Source organism: Ovis canadensis, chromosome 8 (assembly GCF_042477335.2).
Source record: "Ovis canadensis isolate MfBH-ARS-UI-01 breed Bighorn chromosome 8, ARS-UI_OviCan_v2, whole genome shotgun sequence".
Lineage (NCBI taxonomy): Eukaryota > Metazoa > Chordata > Mammalia > Artiodactyla > Bovidae > Ovis > Ovis canadensis.
In genome coordinates this window covers 22,755,716-22,777,816 of record NC_091252.1, presented here as the reverse complement: position 1 = coordinate 22,777,816, position 22,101 = coordinate 22,755,716, and positions in this window count along the sequence as shown.

Below are 22,101 nucleotides of genomic sequence, written 5' to 3'. Positions count from 1 at the left end.
AAACATGAGGATAACTGGGACTTAAAGCAAATACAACCTGCCTTCAATAGTCTGGGTCACATTTTGTCCACTAATCTTGATTTTGTCAAGATGTCTGTCTCCAATACATTATTGAATAAACACTAGTTATCCCCTGGAGAAGGCAGTGGCACCCCACTCCAGTACTCTTGCCTGGAAAATCCCATGGATGGAGGAGCCTGGTAGGCTGCAGTCCACGGGGTCACACAGAGTCGGACATGACTGAAGCGACTTAGCAGCAGCAGCAGCAGCAGTTGTCCCTTAAGACAGTATAATGCCAATATAAAATCTGCTTACCTCCCTAAAAGAACCCCTGATGAAATTCTTTCTTGGCAACTATTAACAGCATTAATAAGTGAAATTGTATATTATGGCAACCAAAATAGGTTTCCATGAGAACAAATAGAAAATGAGCTTGATAAAATGAAAAATTATTATTGTTTTTTTAAGGTTCATATTTTAGTCCCTGAATTGATGACATATTACATTTATATGAGCAAATTTATGATAGCTCATTGAACCACTTTTAAAGAATTCTCTCCTGGCAAATAATGCATTAATTTTGTTTAATTCTCATGTACTATTCAGTGATAAGTACTATTACTCCATTTTACAAATAAACAGACTCAAGAAGTTAAATGACTTGCTCAATTTTGCATTTATAATTTGAGCAAAGTCTAATAGATTCTACAACCTGAAGTGTAAAAGTCTGAATTGTGTGCATGAAGAAAATAATGGTGATAGTAGCACAGTGGACCCTTGAATAACATAAAGACTGGGAACGCCAACACCCTCCCAACCCCACAGTCAAAAATCCATGTATAACTTTTGATTCTGTAAAAACCTAGCTACTAATAGCTTACTGTGGATCAGAAACCTTGCTAATAACATAAACCGGTCAATTAACACATATTTTGTATGTCACATGTATTACATATTGTATTCTCACAATGAAGCTAGAGAAAAGGAAACATTATTTAAAAAGTCGCATGGAAGAGAAAATACAATTACCATGCTGTACTACATTTATTGATCCTGTAAGTTTATATCATCTGTTTACAAGATGAGTTGTCTTTCAGTACCTACTGAACAGCATATCGACATTGTTTTATATGGTACAATATATATATTATTGACACTAGATATAAAAAATTAAAACATAATGTCAAAAAGGAATACTGATTCATTCATTGATAATGAAGAAGCAGCAATATGATTGCTTTATGGTAGTCCAGTCCATGGGGTCGCTGGGTCGGGCGCGACTGGGCAACTTCACTTTCGCTTTTCGCTTTCATGCTTCAGAGAGGGAAATGGCAACTCACTCCAGTGTTGTTGCCTGGAGAATCCCAGGGACGGTGGAACCTGGTGGGCTGCAGTCTCTGGGGTCGCACAGAGTCAGACATGACTGAAGTGACTTAGCAGCAGCAGCAGCAGTCTATATACTAATGAGTGAATCATCATAAAGTTTTCTGGCATACATTATTATAATCAAGTTCATGATACAGTAGTGCAAATATTGCTACATTAAAAAATCCCAACTTACTTGTGATGATAAGCTCATAAGCGGATACTCAGTTTTCCAGTTATGAGAGAGAGACACACATACAGTTTGGTAATGTAATTACTGAAAGCAATCTTATAAGTAAGTGAGAAAACCAACAAATTATTATATTTATATTAAACACCACTCCACCTTATGCCTGTGTTGTTATTGTTCACTCAGTCCTGTCTGATTCTTTATAACCCCATGGATTGTAGCACATCAGGCTTCCCTATCCTTCACTATCTCCTGGAGTTTACTTCAACTCATGTCCATTGAGTCGGTGATATCATCCAAGCATCTCATCCTCTGTTGCCCCTTTCTTCTCCTCCCTTCTATCTTTCCCAGCATCAAGATCTTTTTCAGTGAGCTGATTCTTCACATGAAGTGGCAAAGTATTAGAGCTTTTAGCTTTAGCATCAGTCTTTCCAATGAATATTCAGGATTGATTTCCTTCAGGATTGACTGGTTTTATCTCTTTGCTGTCCAAGGGACTCTCAAGAGTCTTCTCCAGCACCACAGTTGGAAAGCATCAATTTTTTTGGCATTCATCCTTCTTTATGGTCCAGCTCTCACATCTATACATGACCAATACAAAAACCATAGCTTTGATTAGACGGATCTTTGTTGGTAAAGTGACGTTTCTGCTTTTTAATATGCTGTCTAGGTTTGTCATAGCTTTTCTTCCAAGGAGTTCATTTCAGTTCAGTCGCTCAGTTGTGTCTGGCCCCATGCACCACAGCATGTCAGGCCTCCCTGTCCATCACCAACTCCTGGAGTTTATCCAAATTCATGTCCATTGAGTTGGTAATGCCATCCAACCATCTCATCCTCTGTTGTCCCCTTCTCCTCCTGTCCTTAATCTTTCCCAGCATCAGGGTCTTTTCAAATGAGTCAGCTCTTCACATCAGGTGGCCAAAGTACTGGAGTTTCAGCTTTAGCATCAGTTCTTCCAATGAACACCCAGGACTGATCTCCTTTAGAATGGACTGGTTGGATCTCCTTGCAGTCCAAGGGACTCTCAAAAGTCTTCTCAAACACCACAGTTCAAAAGCATCAATTCTTCAGCACTCAGCTTTCTTCGCAGTCCAACTCTCACATCCATCCATGACCACTGGAAAAACCATAGCTTTGACTAGATGAACCTTTGTTGGCAAAGTAATGTCTCTGTTTTTTAATATGCTATCTAGGTTGGTCATAACTTTCCTTCCAAGGGGTAAGCATCTTTTAATTTCATGGCTGCAGTCACCATCTGCAGCGATTCTGGAGTCCAAAAAAATAAAGTCTCTCACTGTTTCCACTGTTTCCCCACCTATTTGCCATGAAGTGATGGGACCAGATGTCATGATCTTCATTTTTTGAATGTTGAGTTGTAAGCCAGCTTTTTCACTCTCCTCTTATCTTCATCAAGAGGCTCTTTAGTTCCTCTTCACTTTCTACCATTAAGGTGATGTCATCCGCATATCCAAGGTTATTGATATTTCTCCGTGAAAGCTTGATTCCAGTTATTAGACTTTCGCATAAAGACACACACACATATGCCACAGATAAATTTATTAGTTCTATGGCATGATGATTACTTTCTATTCATTGAGCGGAAGTGGATCATCATAGAGGTTTTCATCCTCATTGTCTTTATGTTAGGTAAGCTGAGGAGGAGGAGGAGTGGTTGGTCTTGCTGTCTTAGGGATGTCAGAGGTGGGAGAGGAGGAAGGAGAGGCAAGCACATCTGTGTGACACTATAGATACAGCTGATTTTTTTTCTTTTCATTCCTCCAAAAATGTTTTTAGGCATTATCTATGACTGCTTACTTTAGTTTCAGCACCCAAATCATAGAAAGGCCCATGTCACAAAAGAAGGTTCTGAACAATGAGAAACTCTGCCATCTTGTCTCGTATCAGCTTGTTTTCTGGCACTGCTTCTTCATCACCTTCCTCACTTGTCATTTGGCACTTGTTGGGAAGGACTCATCTCCAGCAAACGTCTCTTTTTTTTTTTTTTTCCACCCCCTCAGCCTCTCCACATGGTTTGCAAGATCTTAGTTCCTTGAACAGGGATTAAACCCAGGTCATAGCACAGAAAGTGCTGAGGCCTAAACACTAGACCACCAGAGATTTCCCTCAAGCTGTCTTCTGTTACTTCCTCTGGTGTGGTGTCTATTAGCTCTTGAATTTCTCCAAGATCCATATCTTGAGACCCTTCACCTCCACCTTTTATTCTCCCCATATCTTCAATCTCTTTCATGATTTCTTTGATTGGTTCAGTCGTAAATCCTGTTAAGTCATGCATGCATAACATATGGACACAGTTTTCTCCGGCAGGAATTTATTGTTTTGAGCTTGATGCCTTTCACAGCTTTTTTTTCTGTAAAAATGATGGCCTTTTCAATAGTGTAATCCTTCCAGGCTGTCATAGCTGTCTCTCTATCAGGGTTCTTTTCCATGGTGTTAACAGTCCTTTTCCTAGAGTACTGGGTGTAACTAGTCTTAAAGGTCCTTATGTCCCCTAGACTAGAGATTGAATTAGAGATGTTGTGTTTAGGGGGAGGTAGACTCCTCTGATGCCTTCAATATTGAACTCAGGGGGTGCTGAGTGGCCAGGGCATTGTCCAATATCAAAAAAACTTTAAAAAGCAGTTTCCTACTGGCATAGTTCTTCTTGGCTTTTGTGGACAAAGCATTCCAAGTCTAGGAAAAGGGTTCTCATTGTCCAGGCCTTCTTATCCAACCAAAAGACTGGCAGCAGGCATTTATCTTTTTCCCTTCAAGGCTCAGTGTTAGCCACTTTATAGATAAGGACAGTCCTGAACATTAACCTGACTGCTGCTGCTGCTGCTAAGTCACTTCAGTCATGTCTGACTCTTTGTGATCCCACAGATGACAGCCCATCAGGCTCCCCTGTCCCTGGGATTCTCCAGGCAAGAATACTGGAATGGGTTGCCATTTCCTTCTCCAATGCATGAGAGTGAAAAGTGAAAGTGAAGTCTGACTCCTAGCGACCCCATGGACTGCAGCCTACCAGGCTCCTCCATCCATGGGATTTTTCAGGCAAGAGTACTGGAGTAGAGTGCCATTGCCTTCTCTGTAACCTGACTGCATTTGTGCAAACATAAAGTCAGCCTTTTGTTGTTGTTCAGTTGCCAAGTCATGTCCAATTCTTTGCGACCTCATGGACTGCAGCACACCAGGCTTCCCTGTCCTTCATTATCTCCTGGCATTTGCTCAAACTCACATCCATTGAGTTGATGACACCATCCCACCATTTTATCCTCTGTTGTCCCCTTCTCCTCCTGCCCTCAGTCTTTCCCAGCTTCAGAGTCTTTTCTAATGAGTCAGCTCTTAACATCAGGTGGCCAAACGATTGGAACTTCAGCTTCAGCATCAGTCCTTCCAGTGAATATTCAGAGTTTATTTTCTTTAGGATTGAGTGGTTTGATCTCCTTGCAGTCTAAGGGACTCTCAAGAATCTTCTCCAACACCACAGTTTGAGAGTATCAATTCTTTGATGCTCAGCCTTCTTTATGGTCTAACTCTCACGTCCATAAATGACTACTGGAAAAACCATAGCTTTGACTAGACAGACTTTGTCAGCGAAGCGATGTGTCTGCTTTTTAATATGCTGTCTAGGTTTGTTGTATTTTTTTCCTCAGAATAGGGCATTTTTGTCCGCATTAAAAACCTGTTTGGGCAGATGTTCTTTCTCCTTAATGATTTTCTAAATGGTATCTGGGGATTTATCTGGTGCCTCTTGGTCAGTAGAAGCTACTTTTCTTGTTATCTTGACATTTTTGAAGACAAATTTCTTTCTAAAATTGTCAAACTCATTTGCTTGCTTTAAATTCTCCCATTTTAGATCCCTTACCTTCCTTTTGCTATAAGTTTTCAGATATTATCTTTGCTTTCTTCAACTCATATGAGAGACTATAGGTAGGCCTTTCTCATAGCAACCTGAACCTACATAAAAGCTGTATTTTCAACAAGGTAAAAGGTGTTTTGCAAAAACTCCAAGGTTGCTGGCATACTTTCCTTTTCTTTCCTTTTCTTTCTTTTTTTTTTTTTAAATTTTAATTACAGTGGTCCTTATGCTGGATTCGTTGATCTCAAAATGGTGAGCAGTTGAAGCTGTAGACCTCAGTCTATGGCATACATCAAGCAATTCAACTTACATCAATCATGACTTTGCCTCTTGGGAGCCCTTCCAGCATCACTGACTAGTGACACTTCTATGGTACAATTTAAGGTTACAGTATTCCACTGAACACAATGAAAATTATGTAAGAACTGCAAGAGATCACTTTTTACTGTTATATGCAATTTACTGGAGAGATGAACTGCTCATGCTGAAATTATCATCACATAGCATTTTATGTGAATACTTGCAATACTTAGCTCACTGCAATAGCCGCAGAAAGTAGCTACAAAATTATTATAGTAGTAACATATATTACAGTTAACTTTCAGTTCAGTTCAGTTCAGTTGCTCAGTTGTGGCCTATTCTTTGCAACCCCATGAATCGTAGGATGCCAGGCCTCCCTGTCTATCACCAACTCCCAGAGTTCACTCAAACTCATGTCCATCGAGTCGGTGATGCCATCCAGCCATCTCATCCTCTGTCGTCCCCTTCTCCTCATGCCCTCAATTCCTCCCAGCATCAGAGTCTCTTCCAATGAGTCAACTCTTCGCATGAGGTGGCCAAAGTATTGGAGTTTCAGCTTTAGCATCAGTCCTTCCAGAGAACAGCCAGGACTGATCTCCCTTAGAATGGACTGAAGGGGCTCTCAAGAGTCTTCTCCAACACCACAGTTCAAAAGCATCAATTCTTCAGTGCTCAGCTTTCTTCGCAGTCCAACTCTCACATCCATACATGACCACTGGAAAAACTTTATTCAGTTTAAAAACTTTTTAAAAATTTGAGTATAATTGCTTTATGGGCTCCCCAGTGTCTCAGTGGCAAAGGATTGCCTGCTAAATGGAGGAGACACCAGAGACATAGGGTTCAGTCCCTGGGTCAGAAAGATCCCTTGTGGGAGGAAGTGGCAGCCCTTTCCAGTATTCTTGGCTGGAGAATTCCATGGACAGAAGAACCTGGTGGGCTACCTTCCATAGGGTCATGCAGAGTTAGACACGCCTGAGAGACTAAGCACACACACAATTGCTCTGCAGTGTTGCATTAGTTTCTGTTGCACAATGAGGTGAATCAGCTTTCTGTAGACATATATCCCCATCCCACTCTTCTCGGTCATCAAAGAGCACAGAGCCGAGCTCTTTGTGCTATACTGCAGATTCCCATTGTCTATTTATTTCACATATGATAGTGTATTTATGTCAAACCCAATCTCCCAATTCGTCCCACCCTCCCCTTCCTGCACTATTTCCACAAGTCTGTTCTCTATATCTGCATCTCTATTCCTGCCCTGAAAGTAGGTTCACCTGTACTATGTTTTCTAGATTGCACATGCATGCATTAATACACAATATTTGTTTTTCTCTGACTTACTTCACTCTGAGTGACAGACTCTGGATCCATCCATGAATCTTTTTTTTTTTTTTTTCACATTTCTCTTAACTGCAAATGGCCCCATGAATGGTCTGTCAGTGTTTATGTGTAGGTTTTGATAAATATTAATTTTTATCATAGATTTTCATACATTTTATGATAACAAATGATAAAATACACTAGTTTCTACATATATTTTTATACACTCATGATATTCCTTATATTTTCTTTATTTTATCAATATGTCTAGTCTATGCAGTTCATCTGTGAATTTTTTCATTTATCACAAATCTCCAAAATTTCTTTCAGTATATTTGTTGAAAAAAATCAGTGCATAAGTGAACTCACATAGTTCAAATCTATGCTGTTCAAGGGTCAATTGCAGTTTTAGGAAAGTTTTAAATGATAACATTTAAACGATGTTTCAAAATTAATCCCCCCCCAAATTATCTTTTGATCCTGCATGTCCATTTTGCTTTCTTTCATAGCTAAGTTTTGAGGTTCTAAAAAGAGCCCTTCTGGTGGTGTTTGTTCTTTCTCACCTCCTGTTTACTTCCCACATCACTGCCATCTGGATTTTGCTTTCTGCATTGCTTGAAGCTGCTTAGTCTACAGATGAACAATGACCGTTAATTGCTTAATTCTACAGGCTCTTTTCAATTCTTGCCTTACTTGACACAGACAACACTTAACCCCTGTAATCCAAGCTTCCTCTGGCTTCACCAGGTTGTGGATGCCAATTGGTCATATTCACAGGAATAACCTGTATTTTGTTTTTCCATATCCAGCTGTAGCTTTGGGAGAACAGCTTCTCCCTAGCTCTCTTGACCTGGGGAGGGGAATTTACCCAGTCAAACCACTGGACAGGTGTTTAGTAGAAGTGGCCAATCTGATTGAAATCAGTGATTTATCTAGGATTACTAAATAATAATATAGGAAGAAAAATACCCATTTTTTTGGTCTAGGTCATTAAACTGGAAGAACCTAGGTCTGCCAGAAACCATCTGTCTCTTCAGTTCAGTTCAGTTCAGTCACTCAGTCGTGGCCAACTCTTTGCGACCCCATGAATCGCAGCATGCCAGGCCTCCCTGTCCATCACCAACTCCCAGAGTTCACTCAAACTCATGTCCATGGTGTCGGTGATGCCATCCAGCCATCTCATCCTCTGTCATCCCCTTCTCCTCCTGCCCCCAATCCCTCCCAGCATCAGGGTCTTTTCCAATGAGTCAAGTCTTCACATGAGGTAGCCAAAGTATTGGAGTTTCAGCTCTAGCATCATTCCTTCCAAAGAAATCCCAGGGCTGATCTCCTTCAGAATGGACTGGTTGGACCTCCTTGCAGTCCAAGGGACTCTCAAGAGTCTTTTCCAACACCACAGTTCAAAAGCATCAATTCTTCTGTGCTCAGCTTTCTTCACAGTCCAACTCTCACATCCATACATGATCACTGGAAAAACCATAGCCTTGACTAGACAGACCTTTGTTGGCAAAGTAATGTTTCTGGTTTTGAATAACCTATTCCAGTATTCTTGCCTGGAGAATCCCATGGACAGAGGAGCCTGGCAGACTACAGTTAATAGCGTTGCAAAGAGTCAGATGTGACTGAAGTGACTTAGCATGCACATATACAAAGAGAAAACAGATACAATGCTGAGTAATGAAATAAATAAATTAGTCATGATCACAAAAGGAGAAGTCCATTAGACATATTCATAAGTAGTGTGAACTGAGGTCAGCTCTATTAGACCCAATGATCTTATTACCAAGTTATGTGTGGTGGTTGAGATTGTCAGTACTCTCTTAATTCCTTGGGGTAAAAAACTTGAGTATAAATGTTCACCTCTGGTAAAATATAACACATTGAATGGTAATGTACTTGCTGGAAGGCACATATCTGGCTTTAGAAAATATACTTATTTTATTGAGCAGATCATATTTTGCCCTCAGAAATGTTGGACTGAGAAAGTCTAGCTTGATTAAATAGCTCAAGAAAACTACGGCATCCAGTAAAATTAAAAAGCTGAGTCAATGTACATTCTCTGAAATAAAAGTTTTCTACCACAGAAAAAGGCGTTTAATGCTAGGGAGTTTGCCCCCAGCATTTAGGGATGTTTTTAATGAGTACTTGCATAGTGTACATCATCCCATTCATTTTGTGGTATTTGAGGTGACCTATCAATAACAAATTCAATATATTATGAGTCTACAGATCAGCATTTCTTACATTCCCAACTAAATCTTAGTGCATTATTTGTTTAGCTGAACTGTCACTCAAATTAACGATCCTTATGTCTACTGGAAGTCATGAGCTAAGTGAAATGGAGGCATCAAGCAGTTTGCCCATGGCCACCCACATAGTTAGTTGGCATGGCCAGCGTAAGAAAATTTCATGATTTCCTACCCCATGTTCACAGACCACAAGATCATGCCTCATTACCCAAAGAGATGAAATTAAGTATCATCAACTAAAAGAATATGTTTATTGCTTGTAACCTTTTCTTTGTCACTCTGGAATTTCTTTTCTCTGTATGTCCATATGTAGATAAAAACCCTTTTTAAAAGAATGAAGTTAAATAATAAGCTGAGTCTTTTTTGTCCCAACTGCTTATTTTATAAAAGTAGTGATAAGGAGCGGGAGGAGGTTCAGGAGGAGGATAGGAAGAGAACTATACCCACCACTAACCTTTTGCAGGATGGCCTCTGGTTCACACTCAGGTCCTCAGTGCATGGTGGGAGGTCAGTTTGGTCAGAAGATTACTTATTTTTAAGACATTGAAAGCCATATATTAAGTGGTTGTGTAAGCAGTTAGGAAAATCATTGGGAAAGTTTTCTCAGGATGTTAAGAAAAAAAGGATAAAAATAAAATGATGGAATTTGGAAGATACGTCTTAAAATTATAGTGTTCTCACGTAGCAAGTGGGAGATTATGTATTAGAGCAAAAACCTGAGAGGAATTACAGCTCCAAATATAAACCCTTGCTTACTAAAGAGAAAACCAATCCAGAAAGTGGGATTTGGAAATGTAAGGGAAAGAGGTCTGTGTTCCCTCTCTTCCACACCACTTGCCTTTCTTAATATGCTGAAGGATATTTGGGGACCAAAAGGACACATTTTAGAGATGGATAGATTTCAGTCTAGAGGGAAAAAGAAAACCCAGCCATGTCTCCTAATATTTCTGGGACAGGGCAACCAGATGAATAATAATGACGACTGGTGGGAGAGAGAATTTGAGGGGAAAGAAGATGAAGATGATGAAGTCACTCTTAATGAGGTAAAATCAAGATAGTCATGGACTACCTAGTAAGACTGATAAGAACAGATACTACATTTGATCTTAGCCAAAAGGTGGAATGTGGTGTTGGGGAAGACTCTTGAGAGTTCCTTGGACTGCAAGGAGATCGAACCAGTCCATCCTAAAGGAGATCAGTCCTGGGTGTTCATTGGAAGGACTGATGCTAAAGCTGAAACTCCAATACTTTGGCCACCTGATACAAAGAGCTGACTCATTTGAAAAGACCATGATGCTGGGAAAGATTGAGGGCAGGAAGAGAAAGAGATGACAGAGGATGAGATGGTTGGATGGCATCGCCGACTCGATGCACGTGGGTTTGGGTAAACTCTGGGAGTTAGTGATGGACAGGGAGGCCTGGTGTGCTGTGGTTCATGGGGTCACAAAGAGTCAGACATGACTGAGCGACTGAACTGAACTGACCCCAGTAAGATATGTAGTAGCAAGTTGGTACATGTGAGGGTCTGGAGTTCAGGACAGAGACTGGGGTTGTAGATAAAAATTGTCAAGTTATTTGTTTAGAGGTACATTCATCTGGTGACACAGGGCAGAATGTGGTTGCCTGGATAGGAGGACAAGTAGGAATAGATCTGGATTAAAGACACACTAGAGCAACCAGCTTTACAGGGAAACGGGCAAGGAGAACCAGAGAGAAAAGAGAGAAAACCGAAGTGTGACGCACAAATCAAGGGACAGTTGTTCCAAGGAGGAAAGAGCAAACTGCCTGTAGCAGGGCCAGGACTCAGACATATGCAGGACTGTGTGAGGAGCTGGTAGGAAGGCACTTGACAAGGTTTATCCAAGCGATTCTGGCTAAAGAAGAGAGACCTTTCTTCATGTATGCACCCTATCAAGAGAGAGGCAGCTGCTGAAGCCAAAGAAGTTTTCATTAGGAACTCTGAAACATGGAAGACCAGCTGTGTTGCCTTTCATGTCCAGATATCAAAGTGAGCAACAGCCAAAAAGATGCTCCCACTTCACAAATCATAGCCGGGCGGCGGGACGTTTTTAGCAGTTCTAGTGCTTTGGGACATTTGATGATATCATCTTCACACAGATATCAAGGGTCCAAGGAGGACAGTAGCTGTGAGCAGTCGTTAAGGAAGTGAAGTCTTTTAAACATGCAAAGGACAGAAAGCCAACTGCAACAAGCATAAGCCACACGGCCTGTGTGGCTCACAAACCTAGGATGGACAGGAAAAGATACAGGGACTTACACACTGCTTTCAGAGCACATTTCTCTTTCTTCAGCTTTCGTTTCAGCTGTCTCTATATGTTGGCTTCATTTTCTTATCTTCAAATCCCTGTGTGTGTGTACTCAGTCGCTTAGTCCTGTCTGACTCTTTGTGACCCTTTACACTGTAGCCCGCCAGGCTCCTCTGTCCATGGGATTTCCCAGGCAAGAATCCTGGAATGGGTGGCCATTTCCTCCTCCAGGGGCTCTTCCTGACCCAGGGACTGAACAAGCTTCTCCTGCATCTCCTGCATTACAGGCAGAGTCTTTACCACTGAGCCACTGGGGAGGCCCTTCCTTTCAAATGGTTCCCTAATATGCTGTAATTATGTTCATGGATTTGTGTTTATGGGTGTGCATTCTATTTGTAAAGAAGTAGAGACAAACCTCAACATTCCAAAAACTAAGATCATGGCATCTTGTCCCATCAATTCATGGCAAATAGATGGGGAAACAGTGTCAGACTTTATTTCTGCGGGGCTCCAAAATCACTGCAGATGGTGATTGAAGCAATGACATTAAAAGATGCTTACTCCTTGGAAGGAAAGTTATGACCAACCTAGACAGCATATTAGAAAGTAGAGACATTACTTTGCCAACAAGGTCCGTCTAGTCAAGGCTATGGTTTTTCCAGTGGTCATGTATGGATGTAAGAGTTGGACTATAAAGAAAGCTGAGTGCCGAAGAATTGATGCTTTTGAACTGTGATGTTGGAGAAGCTCTTGAGAGTCCCTTGGACTGCAAGGAGATCCAACCAGTCCATCCTAAAGGAGATCAGTCCTGGGTGTTCATTGGAAAGACTGATGCTAAAGCTGAAACTCCAATACTTTGGCCACCTGATTTGAAGAACTGACTCATTTGAAAAGACGCTGATGCTGGGAAAGATTGAGGGCAGGAGGAGAAGAGGATGACAGAGGATAAGATGGTTGGATGGCATCACCAACTCAATGGACATGGGTTTGGGTGACTGCTGGGAGCTGGTGACGGACAGGGAGGCCTGGCGTGCTGCGGTTCATGGGGTCGCAAAGAGTTGACATGACTGAGCAACTGAGCTGAATTGAACTGTTGTTCTTATGTCAATCACTTTACCAAAATTTATGTCTGCTACAAATACATCTATAAATTCTCTCGGTAAGTGGACATATAACTTTCTGAGTAAAACAGTGGAGTTAATTTGACTAAGTGTTCTGGTTGCTTGCTTAACTACCTTGGGTTTTAGTTCACTCTTACAAATGTTTGTTCCACTTTTCAGTCTTAAAAGTATTCTTGGCAGAGAGTGTGAAAGGAAGAAATTTCACATTTTTTAACGTTATCTTTTGCCATCACATCATATTTCTTAATCAAAAAGCCTATGTTTCTTTCTTCATGTGGTTTCTGATATAGCTTTTAAACATCCTTCAGAATTTTCCTCTATATTTAATTTCATTTTGCAGTTAACATTTTTAATTAATTACTTTTAAAATATTTATTTATTTTTTATTAGATTGATGATTGCTTTACAATATTGGTTTGATTTCTGTCATACATCAACATGAACTAACCATAGGTGTACACATGCCCCCTCCCTTTTGAATCTCCCTCCACCTCCTGCTCATCCCCATCCCTCTAGGTTACTACAGAGCCCCAGTTTGAGTTCCCCGAGTCATACAGCAAATTCCCATTGGCTATCTGTTTACCTATATTACTCTATATGCATCCATAGTACTCTCTTCATTAATCTCACCCTCTCCCTCCTCTCTCCAACCCTTGTCCATAAGTCTGTTCTCTATGTTTGTGTCTCCAATGCTGCTCTGCGAGCAGGTTCATCAGCACCATCCTTATAGATTCCATATACATTCATCAATATATGATATTTGTTTTTCTCTTTCTGACTTCCTTCACCCTGTTTATTAGGCTCTAGGTTCATCCACCTCATTAGAACGGACTCAAATGCATTCCTTTTTATGGCTGAGTAGTATTCCATTGTATAAATGTACCACAGCTTCTTTATCCATTCATCCGCTGATGGACATTTAGGTTGCTTCCACATCTTGGCTATTGTAAATAGTGTTGCCATGAACACTGGGGTACATGTGTGTTTTGTTTTTCAGTTTGGGTTTCTTCAGGGTATAAGCCTACATGTGGTATTTTGGGATCATATGGTGGTTTTATTCCTAGTTTTTAAAGGAATCTCCATACTGTCTTCCATGAAAGAAAAAGTGAAAGTGTTAGTCACTCAGTCGTGTTCAACGCTTTGCAACCCTAGGGACTGTAGCCCACCAGGCTCCTCTGTCCATGGAACTCTCCAGGCAAGAATACTGGAGTGGGAAGGCAGTCCCTTTTCCAGATCTTCCCGATCTGGAAAGGGGTCGAACCCAGGTCGCCTGCAATGCAGGCAGATTCTTTACCGTCTGAGCCACCATGGAAGCCGTGGTGGCTATATCAATGTACACTCCCATCAGCAGTGTAGGAGGGTTCCCTTTTCTCCACTATCCAGAACTTGTTTTTTGTAGGGTTTTTTTTTTTTTTTTAATGGCCATTCTGTCTGGTGTGAGGTGATATCTCATTGTAGTTTTGATTTGCATTTCTCTGATAACGAGTGATGTTGAGCATCTCTTCAGTGTTTATTAGCCATCTGTGTGTCTTCTTTGGAGAAATGTCTGTTTAGGTCTTTTGCCCACTTTTTGACTGGGTTGTTTGTTTTTCTGGTATTGAGTTGTATGAGCTGCTTGTATATTTTGGAAATTAATCCCTTGTTAGTTGTTTCATTTGCTATTATTTTTTCCCATTCTGAAGGCTGTCTTTTCATTTTGTCTATACTTTCCTTTGGTGCATTTTGCAGTTTCCATTTTGATGTTACGAAAGAACTCTTTTTTCAAGCTTTCATATTAACTATTAATAGATCATGCATTTCCTATATTCAAATCAATATGCTAATAGATAAGACTTAATATATGAATTACATAATTATTGTGTATAATTATATGCATATTTAGCTTTAAATATCCATGACTTATTTATAATGACAAAAGGAAATATTTACACAATAGTGTAAGGATGGTTCAATTTCGGTAAATAATTTATTCTAAAATCTCTTGTAACAAATTAAGGAAGAAAAGTACCTATGTTACCTCAATAAGTGTTGAAAATTTTTAATATTCACTTAGATTAGAAAAAACACTTCATGCATGTTTGGAATCTTACATAAGGTCATAATAGAAATATACATAATTTTCAAGATCTGTCAAAAATCATAGAGAAATCATCATATTTAATGTTGAAATATTAGAAGCACTGTCCCAAGAATTCTAGGCAAAAATAAGGGTAGGATGTCTGCTATTATTGCTGTTTTAAATATCTCAATGTAGGTCCTAACTCAAATAATAAGAAAAGAAAAGCAAAGTGAAAAACAGAAAAGCTTATTGGAAGATAGGGGAAAAAAAGTTATTATTTGATGATGATGATATAAAGAACTTACAGACAAATGTTGAGAACAAATAAGAGAGTTCAATGAGATTGCTGTACATATATAAAAGGCCAATATTTAAAAAAAACATCAGAATTTTAAACACTAATAATCACTAATTATAAAATATTATAGATGAATATAGAGGTCACATTGCAACAAATCTTCTAAGTGCCTTATAGAAAAATTGTTAGCTATTATTGAGGACATTAATGAAGATCTGAGCAATTGGAGAGCCATATTGTTTTCACAAATTGGAAGACTCAGTCTTCTAAAGATGTGAGTTCCTTCCATATTAATTATAAGTTAAATGTAATTTCACTTAGATCAAAAAAGGAATATTTTGGTGGGAGGAGGATTTGATACGTTTCTCTCAAAATTTATAAACTAGAACTAAGAATGAAGAATAAGACAGTTTTGAAAAAGAAGAAATAGATTAAGATAATTTGTGATCAAATATCAAGAGTTTTTGTAAGATTTTTATAGTTAAGAACATGAGCTATTGGTACAGGAGAAAACATTAAAACCAACGGAGAAGGAAAGAAACAAACCAACACTTTATGCTAACTTATTTTATGACTGAGGCAAAAGTACAAATAAGTGGTAAGACAATGAACTATTCAATCAATGATGCTGGGAAAATTAATTTTTCAAAAGTAAAAAAATAAAATTACAAATCTATCTTCTATTATCCACAAGATATCATTTTCATATTATTTAAAAGTAAATGTGAAAATTAAAATATTAAAATTTTAGACAAACACAAAGATGATACTTTTGTAGTATTGGATTTGGACCTATAATTAAACTATTTTCCATAGTTAAACTGTTTTCCTGTAATTGAATACTAGTACATGAGTTAAAAAAAAAAATCATGAAAAGGGTCAAGCTGATGGGCTAAGAGATGCAAATAGCTGTGTATGATTGCTATACCCTTTCATTTATTTAGAACCACTTCTATGCCATTTCAAAGATTTTAAAAATTTTCTCCATGAGGAATTTTTCTGTATTAATTTGTAGGTAGTTTATTGTTTTGCTGCATTTGATAGTGGCATCTTAGTTTTGAATTTATTTTCTAGACGGTTACTGAGAGTAGAGGGGAATAGTTATGTTTGTGGGTTAGTGTTTATGAGTTTTCTTCTACCCAGAAAACATAAGTGATCTGCTCTGAGTCTCTCTGTTTATTCATTTGGGTTCCACAAAATCAATTTTGGTTTGTGTTTGTTTCATAGTATTTATTATTCTTTTCTGTGTTTGTAGATATTTTCTAATTTTGCTTTTGTTAATTTGAATTCTCTCATCTATTTTCCTTTTATTCCTGAAGTACATTCTTTTTTTAATATAAATTTATTTATTTTAATTGGAGGCTAATTACAATATTGTATTGGTTTTGCCATACATCAACATTAATCTGCCACGGGTGTACATGTGTTTCCCATCCTGAACCCCCCTCCCATCTCCCTCCCCATACCATCCCTCTGGGTTTTCCCAGCGCACCAGCCCCAAGCATCCTGTATCATGCATTGAACCTGGACTGGAGATTCATTTCATATATGATATTATACAGGTTTCAATGCCATTCTCCCAAATCATCCCAGCCTCTTCCTCTCCCACAGAGTTTTAGCAGTATTTGGTGATCATAATTAATAATGAACATAGTCTTTATTGAAAATATCTTAATTTTATCTTCAATAGTAATTGATGATTATTATATGGCTGTAGAATTCAAGGGTGAGAGGTATTTTGCATCAGTGAGATAAAGCTACTTTTCTGTTGTCTTTGACTCTCTGCTGCTGCTAAGTCACTTCAGTCGTGTTCGACTCTGTGCAACCCCAGAGACAGCACCCCACCAGGTCCTCCATCCTTGCGATTCTCCAGGCAAGAACACTAGAGTGGGTTGCCATTTCCTTCTCCAGTGCATGACAGTGAAAAGTGAAAGTGAAGTCGCTCAGTCATGTCTGACTCTTAGCGACCCCATGGACTGCAGCCTACCAGGCTCCCCCGTCCATGGAATTTGCCAGGCAAGAGTACTGGAGTGGGTTACCATTGCCTTCTCCGCTTGGACTCTCCACTGTTGCTGTAATAAACTGATTATGTATTTAAATGTTATTATTTTAAATATAATTTTTATTTTATCTCAGTATTGTTCTAACACCTCTTTTTTTTTCAGCAGTTTCACTATAACATATCTAGAAAGTGATTCAGATTTATTTATGTGATATGGGACTTGTGGTCCTTCTTGAAATCGTGCTATTATGTCATTGCGTATTTTCCCTTTTATCATTTATCTCTTCTTGTGTAAATCCTACCAGAGAAAGTAAGTTGATCCTTTCTCTTATGTTCCATATCTCTTGAGCTCTTCTTTGTGTTTATGGTCTCTTAATCTTTCTATACTTGTCCTGTGTAATTTCCTCAAATGCTTTTTCCAGTTTATTAATTCTCTTTTCAGCTGTGTTCACTCTGCTCTTTATTTTTGAACCTCAGTGGCCATATCTTTCTTTTGTAGGGCTTTTTTGGTCCTTTTAACGTCTCTGTGTTCCAATTTCTGAGCTCTGTGTATGTGTGTGTGTGCGCTTTCTTTCACAATTCCTTTATTAATGTCTTTGTTTAAACACATTTTAAACAGGTGAGGGAGATTAACATTGATAGATAAAAAATTTTAGTCACAAAAGAAATGAGTAATATGTATAAAAGTACAGTGTGGGGAATATAGACAAAGATTATGAAATATCTTTGTATGGTGACAGATGATAACTGGACTTACTGTGACCATTTTGAATTGTATCAGTTCAGTCACTCAGTCGTGTCCGACTCTTTGTGACCCCATGAATCGCAGCACGCCAGGCCTCCCTGTCCATCACCAACTCCCAGAGTTCACTCAGACTCACGCCCATTGAGTCAGTGATGCCATCCAGCCATCTCATCCTCTGTCGTCCCCTTCTCCTGCCCCCAATCCCTCCCAGCATCAGAGTCTTTTCCAATGAATCAGCTCTTCACATGAGGTGGCCAAAGTACTGGAGCTTCAGCTTTAGCATCAGTCCTTCCAAAGAAATCCCAGGCTTGATCTCCTTCAGAATGGACTGGTTGGATCTCCTTGAAGCCCAAGGGACTCTCAAGAGTCTTCTCCAACACCACAGTTCAAAAGCATAGATATATCAAATCAGTATATGTGTACTGACTTACATAGCGCTGTAGGTCAGTTATGCTTCAAAAACAAGCAACCAAGCAAACAAACAAATAAATTCATAGAGAAAGAAATCAGATTTGTGGTTAACAAAGATGGGGTTGGGGGAAGGAGAATTAGATAAAGGTAGTCAAACGGCACAAACTTCCAGTTATATGATAAATAAATACTAAAGATATAATGAATAATATTAACACTGCTGTACATAATAAAAATGAAAGCTGTTAAGAGTAAGTCTTAAGAATTCTTACCATAAGGAAAATTTTTTTCTGTTTCTGTAATGCTGTACCTATATGAGATGATGGATCTTCTAAGCCTGTTTTGATAATCATTTCATGATATATGTAAGTCAAAATCATTATGTTGTATACCATAAACTTATCAGGGATGTATTCCAATTACATCCCAAAGACACTGGTAAAACAAAATGCATTTTATAACACCCAACTGATCATTTTGCCATCTCAAGTTCTAGAACTTTTAATTCTCTTGATTTGTTTGATTGTTTCTATTGGCTCTAGCTCATAATGGATTGTTTGTTTTTTTGTGCATTTTGTGAATTTTGACTATGAGCTTACGCTTGCTGTGACTTTATCAGTAGAATTGTGTGTGACCTCAATTAATGGTTTGTGCCTTTAAAGTGCCTTGACATTCTGCCATGTGCCTTAGTATTATTATTAATACATTTTAAAATCCATTTTTTGACTTAAGGTCTTCCCTATCCTAAATATTATAATCTCAAGCTTCAAATTAATATGGAGCACATGTACAGATTTCTCGGGGAGGGCGGTTATTTTTAATTTGATTTTGGTCATCTAAAGTCATGACAGAAACACCTACTTCAATAACTCCTGGTGTTGGTGGGCACAATTTCTCTGGTACATCCTTATATCAGGGGTGTGTCCCTTTGAGTTTCCTACATTTAGTCACACGTTTCAACTCCTCCCTCGGCCTCTCTTCTCCTCTTCACATGTAAACTTTAAAACCAAACGCTTTGGGTTAGAAATATTGACTACCACCCCCATGCTAACCCTCTCACCCTACATTTCACCAGGACCTTATATAAGAGAAATCACTGATGTAGCTGATTACTACTGTGTTCAGTTCCTTCTTTTCTATTTTTTTCTTTTAACCTAAGATATTTCCACTTTCATGCATTGGAGAAGGAAATGGCAACCCACTCCAGTGTTCTTGCCTGGAGAATCCCAGGGACGGGGGAGCCTGGTGGGCTGCCGTCTCTGGGGTCGCACAGAGTTAGACACGACTGAAGCGACTTAGCAGCAGCAGCAGCATTCTCCTTTACATTTTGAAACTCAACAGAATAAGTATAATATTTTTATATTACTATTTTTGCACGTCTACATATTTTTAACAGGAGAATTTTAGGCATACTTCTGTCTTGTCATAACTGGAAGTTAGACATTTTCTGTCAGTTTTTCCTCTAGTATTATTTAACCTCAATGACTTTAATCTCTGTCATAGTGTCACGTTTCTTCACTTTCAAATTTTTTGACTTTGATTATTCTTTCTGGTATTTCTGAATTGTTTTTCTTTGACTTCTCTCTTGGGTTATTTTTTTCTTTGTGTTTTAGAATGATTTGTTCCCTCAAAGACAAATAGTAGAGAGATATTTTTCAAATTCTTGTACCATCCTCAAAAATATAGATTTTTTAAAAAATTTAGCACATGGTTGTCTAGAATTTTATATAGGAATTAAAACAGTGTATGTCTACAGTGCATAGGACCAGTACTTTGATGTCAACACTGTTATTACTCTATAACAGATTATAGAACTTTGTGTGATTCTTCCTGGAGATGCCACCTGACAATCTGCAGTGCCTGAATGGCTAACTTATTTGGCCTTTGCAGCTGGGCACTTAGTTTGTCGAGGATTCCTAGCAATACTAGCTTCAAGTTAACTGGTCTGTTTCCTTCTTGATTCTTGATATTATCTGTGAGTACTTTTTAGGTATTTAAGTATTTAAGGCATTTATCCCTGGAGAAGGAAATAGCAACCCACTCCAGTATTCTTGCCTGGAACATCCTATGGACAGAGCAGCCTGGAGGGCTACAGTCTGTGGGGTTGCAAAGAGCTGGACACAACTGAGCAACTGAGCACAGGGCATTTATAATAACTTAGTTTCCTTTATTAGGAATCACCTTCAAAATTAGGCCATGATAATCACAAAAAGTGATTTTTAAAAGGATGTAAACAAAAATGCCAACAAACATCCCCCGCACAAACTGTCTCCTGTTACCTTTAATACCTCTCATAGGCTGTCCAGCTCTGCTGTCTGTTGATAATAATTCAGTACTTCAGAACGAATCAACGTAACTGAGTTTTAATAGTTCTTTAAAATGGCTATACAAAACTGCTTCACTCGGAGGCAAAGATTTTTGATTTTGTGGACTTATGGTTAAATTTAGTATCACATGCTTTAGAGGTGCCTAAAAAAAGCAATTCAATAATATGGCAATCAAGTGATATAAAATTGAGTGCAGTTATAATTTTCAAACAAAGTACTCACTTTTATAACGACGCAAGGCAAAGCTGCTTGTGTCAATAAAAGGGCAGTATAAGAATAAAAAAAAAAGAATAAAAAATGTATTTCAAGGGTGGAAAAAGTGACTTTATCTTGAATGTGTACGCTTGACTTAAAAAAAAATGCAATGAGAATGTTTAAAGGCAACACAATATGTTCTGGAGATTGTGTTAAAAAGTGCTATAACTAGTCCCATGTCCCTGATAAAATCCTCCCTGATGACTGCTATAAAATCTCCCCAAAGTTGTTCCGATTGAAAATGTTACTTTACTTCACGTTTTCTTTTCACAGATGAAACAATATGAGTTTAATACAGTAAGTGGTGAATGTTAATTGTAGAGGAGTACTACATTATTTTAAGTTTCTGTAATGTCCTAAACTTGTTTTTGTTATTGTTGCTTTAATGAGTGTGAGTGAGCATGGTTGTGATGCTGCCTTAATCAGCCTTTGGCCTTTGGTAAAGGATATTAAACAGGCTTATTGGTTTTTTTGGGGGGGGATGGGAGTGGGATTAAATTCAATATATAATTTGTATTTAGAAAGACTTTATAAGGGCCATGACTGATTATATATGAATGCTGTCTTGTTCTTACTCAGGTTAATTTTAAAAGATTTAATTATTCAGGTGGAGGTTTTAGCAAAGCGTTTATTAAGACCGGTTTTTTAAAAAAAGTTCAGTTTTAACAGGGGTAAGCGTCAATGATGTAGAGAACTCATCTAGATGTTAGATACTTATTTCTCTGGAATGCTTACATGAGTGAAGAAGTACTTTAGTTCTGCAAGGAATAAAGCCAAAAGCAAGAAACTATTTCCTAAAATGAATTCTTATGTGTAAGTTTGAGGGGAAGACGGGTGATAGGAAAAGGAGCCTTTAGTGGTCCCTTTCTTAGTGATTATGCTGCTTCTTGAGGCTGTCTGGTGAGAAACTATGTCAGACATTTAATTTTTCTTCACATGAACAAGCAGAATACTTAATAATTAAACCTCCTTGGTCAGCCTAGCAAACTGATTGAATTTTCATCTTAACTTTAGAGTCAGAGACTTTCCCAAACAATTTTTATGGAGCGGAATCGTCGATGTAAGGAACACTGCCTCATCAGCTTGCCTAAATTTTTTACCTAAAGCATACAGGCAACATCCAGTGTGAATCAAACTGGTCTATATACATCATTTTCCTCCTTACTTACAATTATTGAGTGTTACAGGCTATGAGAGGTATTAAAGGTAACAGGAGACAGTTTGTGTGGGGGATGTTTGTTGGCATTTTTGTTTACATCCTTTTAAAAATCAGTTTTTGCGATTATCATAGCCTGCTGCTATTGAAGCAGCAGTAACAGACAGGATTCCGCCA